This window comes from Propithecus coquereli, unplaced genomic scaffold, assembly GCF_000956105.1.
Source record: "Propithecus coquereli isolate 6110/MARCELLA unplaced genomic scaffold, Pcoq_1.0 Scaffold1, whole genome shotgun sequence".
NCBI lineage: Eukaryota > Metazoa > Chordata > Mammalia > Primates > Indriidae > Propithecus > Propithecus coquereli.
The window spans coordinates 764,005-770,985 of NW_012133857.1; positions in this window are offsets into that span (position 1 = coordinate 764,005).

Consider the following 6,981-nt stretch of genomic DNA (forward strand, 5'->3'; position numbering starts at 1 on the left):
GACCCCAAAGAGTGCAGGAAAATCACTCTAGACAGAGGAAACAGCCAGTACAAAGGCCCCTAAAGAAGGGGGTAGCTATGTTTGAGAAACCACTGAAGTGTTTGTGTGGATACAATAGAGCTAGCATGAAATCAGTGAGGTAGGGAGGGCCAGGCATTCAGCTCCTATAAACCACAGTGAGAAGTTCTGTTGTGTTCTAAAGAAAGCCATTTTAAGCTGAGGGTGATATGATTAAATTTTTGTTTTAAAAGCCCTCTCTAGCTATGATCATTTATGCAAGAGATGCTTGGATGGGATAATAATGCCTATACCATGAGGCTGTTTAGGGATTAGCTGAGAAAATGTCTAGGACCTGGTGTCATGCCTGGCCCCTCATACATGCTCCTGGCAGTCATTAATTATAAAATATATGAAACTCTATGCACATCCCCTATATTCCATTCAATACATTGCATTTAATTATCAGCTTAAAGGCTTGTCTCCCCAACAAGACTGCGCTTCTTGATGGCAGATACTGTGCCCTGTATTCTCAGGGTACAGGCTTGACTCATGACAAGCACTCCACCCTATTTGCTGAGCAAAGGGCTGAATGCATGAATGAATTTTCCCTGATGACCTGAAAGGAACATGACAATCTCTGCGCCTCCATCATAACTGTTAAGAGATAGAGATTCAGGTTTAGAAAAATGAGTGGGTTATAGATATGGTAGAATGCAAAGATAGCCACAAATTCTTTGTAGCTCTTCCCATTAAGAATTGGAGCCTGTTTTCCCACCCCTTAAATCTAAGCTGTGTGAATTGCTTTAACCAATAGAATGTAGTGAGAGTGATGTTACTAATTCCAGTGCTAAGCCTCAAGAGACCTTGCAGCCACCAATCTCATGTTGGGAACACTTCTACCACCATGTTCCGTGTTAACAAGTCCAGGTTAGCCTGCTGGAGAGTGAGCAGCCACATGGAGTGAGGCCCTAGCCATCCCACCTATTCCAGCCAAGAATAGTAGAACACAACCTCCACCAAGACTGCCCCACAGAGCCCAACCCACATTCCTCACCCACAGGTTCATGAGAAACAATAAATTGTTGTCAGGTTAAACCATTAAGTTTGTTTGTTATGCAGCATGAGCGAACTAACACAGCAGACCTAGAGTAGAGACAGAAATCCAACCTAAGGGCAAGTCAGCAAGGAAAGAAAGATCAATTTGAAAAAGATTAGAAAATGCAAAAGACTGTGAACTCCAAAGCATGAATTAAGAGCAAGGCTCCTCTTCTACTCTGAAATGCCAATGGCATACCGCCAAAACAATCTTATAATGGAGAGGGTCCTCATACTCTGCTGATTTGCTGAGACAGCTAAATCCCCTTCTGTTAGCACCAGTGACTGGCTCAGTTTGCCAAGTAGCTGTCCGTCTTCAGTGAAGTGCCCTGCCCAGCCCCCTCCTGCCTACCTGCCCTTCTATAAAAGGTTGAGCTTTATCAACCCTAAGGTTGATGGTACCAACCTTTATTCTCCATCACGAGTAAAGCTTCCCTGCCTAGTTGAGTTGCGAGAAATAGAAGCCATCACTTTTCCAAGTTCTCTAAATCAGTCTCCAAAGAACATCCACACAGAAGCCAAAGGGCCCAGTCTCTCTGGGTCATTTAAAAGCTGTCACAAAAACAGTTCACCTCCAGGGAATCTATGTGCCTTTGACTCTGCATGTCCATTGAAATAGAATGCCAGTCCCAGCCAGAGCATAATTTAATTTAATAGCATATCCAGGAACAAGCCCCAAATGCCACAACCCCCATTGCAACTCCTTGGATTCCTAAGAATCATAAAAATCTCCCCAGAGTTACTTTGATCTAGTTTTTTGTCATCTTTATTTTTTTTACAATGCTCCTGACATGGCCCCCATGACTCTGGGGCTACAACCACTAAAGGAAAATCTCAACGCCAGTACAAGTAGTACTATTCCTACATTCCCCAACCCCCACCTCCCACCCCACCAACAAGGTGCTGCTCCTCCACAATTCCTGAAAGTCATGAATCCTAGGTTACCTATGTGCAGCAGCATCCCATAATATCCCATCAGCTACCCCAGAGGTTACCTGTAAATAGCTGTTGCAGTGCCCACAGCTTCCCCTGACTCTCCCTGAGGGCATACCCCAGGTATGGAAGCCCGCTTAGCTCAAAACAGGTCAGAAGTGGCAGGGTTTTAATACACCAGGAGAATCTCTCAAACTACTAAGGATAGAAGTTGGTGGATAAAACCCTGACTTTTTTGCCCAGTACTGGGACAATTGTGAGGTACATTCTACAGTCTCTCAGGGGGCTCCTAGTGGACATGAACTCCAGTTACCCAGCGGTCCTCACACATGAATGCACCCTTTCTTAACTTTCCTTCCTTCTTGGACTTACTTCCCCACTCCCTCACCGCACTTCCTGGGTTTGCCTTCCAAATAAACCATCCACCTAAGTCCTTGTCTCAGTATCTGCTTAGGGGAACATCATGTCTCCCAAATGTGCCAGGTAGGCTTAGCTTCCTCGCACTCTGGCCAGAAGCATCCAGCACCGCCTGCATGAGCTTCCCTTCACTCCTTGCCACAGCTACAGGGATGGATCCTAGTTACTCACACAGGCCCAGGCCTTCTTTCTGATGCACTACTCTCCCCCTTCGAATAAAGGAAATCAGAATTAATTGTGCAAACCCTCTCTGAGTTTGCTGATACCCTATATTATATGACCAAAGGCTTCCTTGAAGCCACCAGAGTTCATGCATTTAGAGAGCCCTGGAACTAGAGACTTCTATGCTCTGGTCCTCTGGGATTAACCTCAGTCTGGGAAGCCAAGCATCAGGCAGAGCCACTCCAGATATGGAGGGGCCCAGTCAAAAAGGGCTGGAGAAGGTCCCCAGGCACAGTTGCCTCCTGCTTGTACTAACTGGATGTGAGAAATTCACAGGCTGGTTTCCTGGGAAACAGATACTGAAAGAGAGATCTGCATGCGGAAAGTCTCCTGGAGACTATTCTCTGTATCAACACCTGTTGGAGAAGGGGGTGTAATGATGTAGGACTGAGCAGATGGTGCTAAATGTGATATTGTTGAAGCAAAGGCCTCATCTGGTCCCACAGGGAGATAGGGGAGGCTGTGCAGAGTTTTCTTGAATTGAACAAGGAGAATGACTTTTGTAACTCACATTGACCATTCATTGGATTTGAGCTGCCCCAGAGAGGGTCATGACTTTGAATGAGGAGACCGGGACTTTGAATTTGGCCAAGGACAAGACCAGAAGATCAGGTGCTTCAGTGATCTATAGGGCAACCACAGCATCTCCCACATCAGTGTTACAAGTTTTCAGGGGAGAAAGGATCATAAACTCCTCTACTACCTGCAACAGGTAAGGAATACAAGCAATTGCCACATGATTGCTCAACTCAGGAGAAGCTGGAGCCAAGCCCTAAGGAAAGAACACAAGTGCCTCGATAGTCACCCCTGGGGCTGCTTCCCCAGAAGTGTTTCCCCTGGAAGGGCCAACCATGGTTCCTAAGCCACCTCTACATCCACCATCAACTCCCAACCAATCTACAGGCACATGGGCTGCATGAGATGTCCCAGGCCCCACAGTACTGGCCACTGGACTCAAACATAGTCTTTCAGCTCTCATAAAATGGGAGGACTGGGGCCCAAGTTAAAGGAGCCTCTGGATAAATACCTCTGTTGCAGAAAGGAGACTTTTTGATATCACTCATCCATAGGCATTTGGGATTTTGCCTTGCAGGATCAGACACAGAGCAGAGGCTGGGAAATGAAGGGATGGTGCCACTCTGTACCAGGCTTCATAACTGGCAGCTGGTATTTTTGGTAAACCAAGCAATGATGAGCAAGTCAGGTGACTTCTCTGAGCCTCATTCTACCCATCTGTAAAGTGAGGCTGAGAGTCACACCTCTTAGTGCCATTGTTCTGAGGTGGACATGAGATACACATAGAAATTCACTCCAAGAGCTATAAAGAGCTACACAACTGTCAAAGCTTAGAACATAATTTCTATGTTGTTACTTCTCAGTTATATCCAGACAGTAACATTTGAATAATTAAAAAACAAAACCATGTGGGAATTCATGAGAAAAGCAGAAACTTTCATCACTCTTTATGGGAAGATAAAATAATTCAAAATCAACTTGCCAATATCAAGATTTGCTCTCTCTAAAAAAAGAAACTTTCCCAAATGTGCACAAGGAATGTATATAGAATGATATATACAAGCGTGTTTGTAATAATAAAGAATTGGTGAGAAACAGCCTAAATATGCGTCGGGAAAGAAACTAAGGAAGTTAAGTGGATAGATCAAAAACAATGTTAAGGAGGTAAATTCCATGGGGATCGCCTGGATTCAAGAGTCAGAGACCGAGGTATCAGGGTCGATGCCTGTGTTTTGAACTTGCTCAACAGTCGCATTCCCTGAGACAGGAAGCAAAGGAGGACCAGGCCTCCAAGTGTTGATTGTACATTCTGCCTTGGAGAACTTCCGATACCTACACCTGTCAGGTAGGCAACTGGACAGATGGGTCTAGAACCCAGAGGAGAAGCCTTGGATGGAGGCATAAATGGGGATGGGGAAGAAGAGGATCATCTGCAAACAGTGAGTGTGAACAAAGCTGCCGCCAAGGGAGAGTGTAGAGTAACGGAAGAAAGTCGAGGACTGGTCTTTGAGGAACTGCAACCATATATTTAACAGATTTACTGAGGTATAATTGATACACAATAAATTGCACTTATCAAAAGTGTACAATTTGATAAGTTTTGACATATATGCACCCATGAATCCATTATGACATTCAAGATAATGAACATATGCATCATCTCCAGAGTTACCCTCTGTTCCTTTGCAGTCTCCCCTCCTCCCTCCTCTCCCCTTCTCTGTCCCCAGGCAACTCCTCATCTGTGTTCTGTCCCTATAGATTCGTTTGTATTTTCTAGAATAGTGTATAAATTGAATAATCAGATGTAGTCTTTTTTTGTCTGACACTTTTCATTCAGCCTAATTATTTGGAGGTTCATCCATGCTGTTCATGTATCAACAGTTCATTCCTTTTTTTGTGGCTGAATATTATACATTATATGGATATACCACAATTTGTTTATTCCTTCACCAATTTATGGATATTCACACTGTTTCTACTTTGGGGCTACTACAAAAGCACCTATGAATATTGTGAAGTCTTCGTAGGATATATGCTTTAATTTCTTCTGGATAAATACTTAGAAGTGGAATGTCTAGATCAGATGGTAGGTATGTGTTTAACTTTTAAAGGAACTACCGGACTACTCTCCAAAGGGTGAGAACCATTTGACATTCCTTTCAGCAATGTACAAGAGTTCCAGTTGCTCTACATCCTTACTAATAGTTGGTATAGTCAGCCTTTTCATTTTAGCCATTTAATTTTAACTGTTCTAATGAGTGTATAGTGATATTTTGTTGTGACTTTAATTTTCACTTCCCTAGTGACCAAGGATGAAACTACAACTTTTACAACTGGAAGAAGACTGAACCTATACAGGAGATCCAAAGGAGTAGACAAGGATGCAGGAGGAAAACCAGAAAAATGTGGCATCACAGAAGCCAACAGGAGAAATGACTCAATGACAGTGGTCAGTAGGGTCAAATGATGCAAATTTGAGGACGGAAAATTCTCTTTTGGATTTAGTGACATGAAGATTACTGGTGCCTCTATCAAAAGATGTTCTGGTAGCAGTCAGATCCAGCTTCCAGCCTCTTTCCACATTTTCGGAATGAGAAACATTACATTGCCTGCTGGGCACCCTCCCCTCAGGAGTCTGAGACCCAGCACCACAGGGCCCCTCCTCTGAGCTCCTGAGGTTAAAGCACCAGCTGGTACCTCTTTGCAGTGGTTTGCAGTTTCCAGGGGGTGTCATGGGTTTGATTCCCTGGGAAGCCAACTCTTAGATCCAGATTAGTGTGCAAAGGTTTATTAGGGAGTGGTCTCAGGCCCATTACCGCTGGAAGGGAAAGAAGCAAGATTGGGCTCGGGAGAAGTTGGGCTGTGGTGCAGGCTCAACAAGGGTTCAACCAACCCCCACAAGGAGCTCTGAAGCTGGATGGCCCTTCAGCATTGCCCCAGTTGGGGCCAAGGGGCCAGGCCTTCATATCCTACATGGACCCATCATTAGATGGGGCCTGCCCCAGAGGGCAAGGTGACTCTTCCCAGCTAAGGTATTCCCTGCAGAGGGCTGACAGCTGAGGGTTGACAGCCAGCAGCACCCCAAGTAGTTTATTCCGTTTGGTCTTAAAGTAGCATCTGGGTGCCACACTACAGTCTCCACCATATGGGGTTTCTCCTCCAAGCTCTTGGGTTCTAATAACCCAACCTCTTCCCTCGGTTCTGCACCTAGGAATGAAAGCCACTTCCAGAACTACTATCTCCAGGTTATTCCAGAGTCTCTTCTGTGCTTCTTCCATTTTCCAACATCTGTTTAAGTAATTCCTTATACTAAATTCTCTGGTGCTATTCCTGTTTTCCTGACTAATACACTCCTCCACCCAGATGACTCCAAAACTGTTAGGGAACGTAAAATAGAAGTGAGAAACACACACTTTTGACTGATTCTGTGGCCTACTAACCAGGCCATACATAATCTAGAAAGGTCAATTTGGAAAATATCAAGGTATGTTTTGCTTTCAGCTCACACATACTCCCAGAATTTTGAAGAGACCAACATTTTGGTACAGAAATCTGGAACATGTGTTCTGTGCCATCTGTATGTATGCCCTGCAGGTAGGAATGTGCCTGAACTCTGAGCTCCTTCAAGTTCCAGTGTAATCCATTTACTGCATTTCTGACATATTAATGCACTAAATGGCTCCCTTGTGATCTGAAAACGTTAGTACAGTCATAGCCTGAGTGCCTGACTTCACATAGAAGTGACTCAGGTTCAGAGATAATTGGGTTGAAAAGTGATATAACTGGGTATTACAGGGG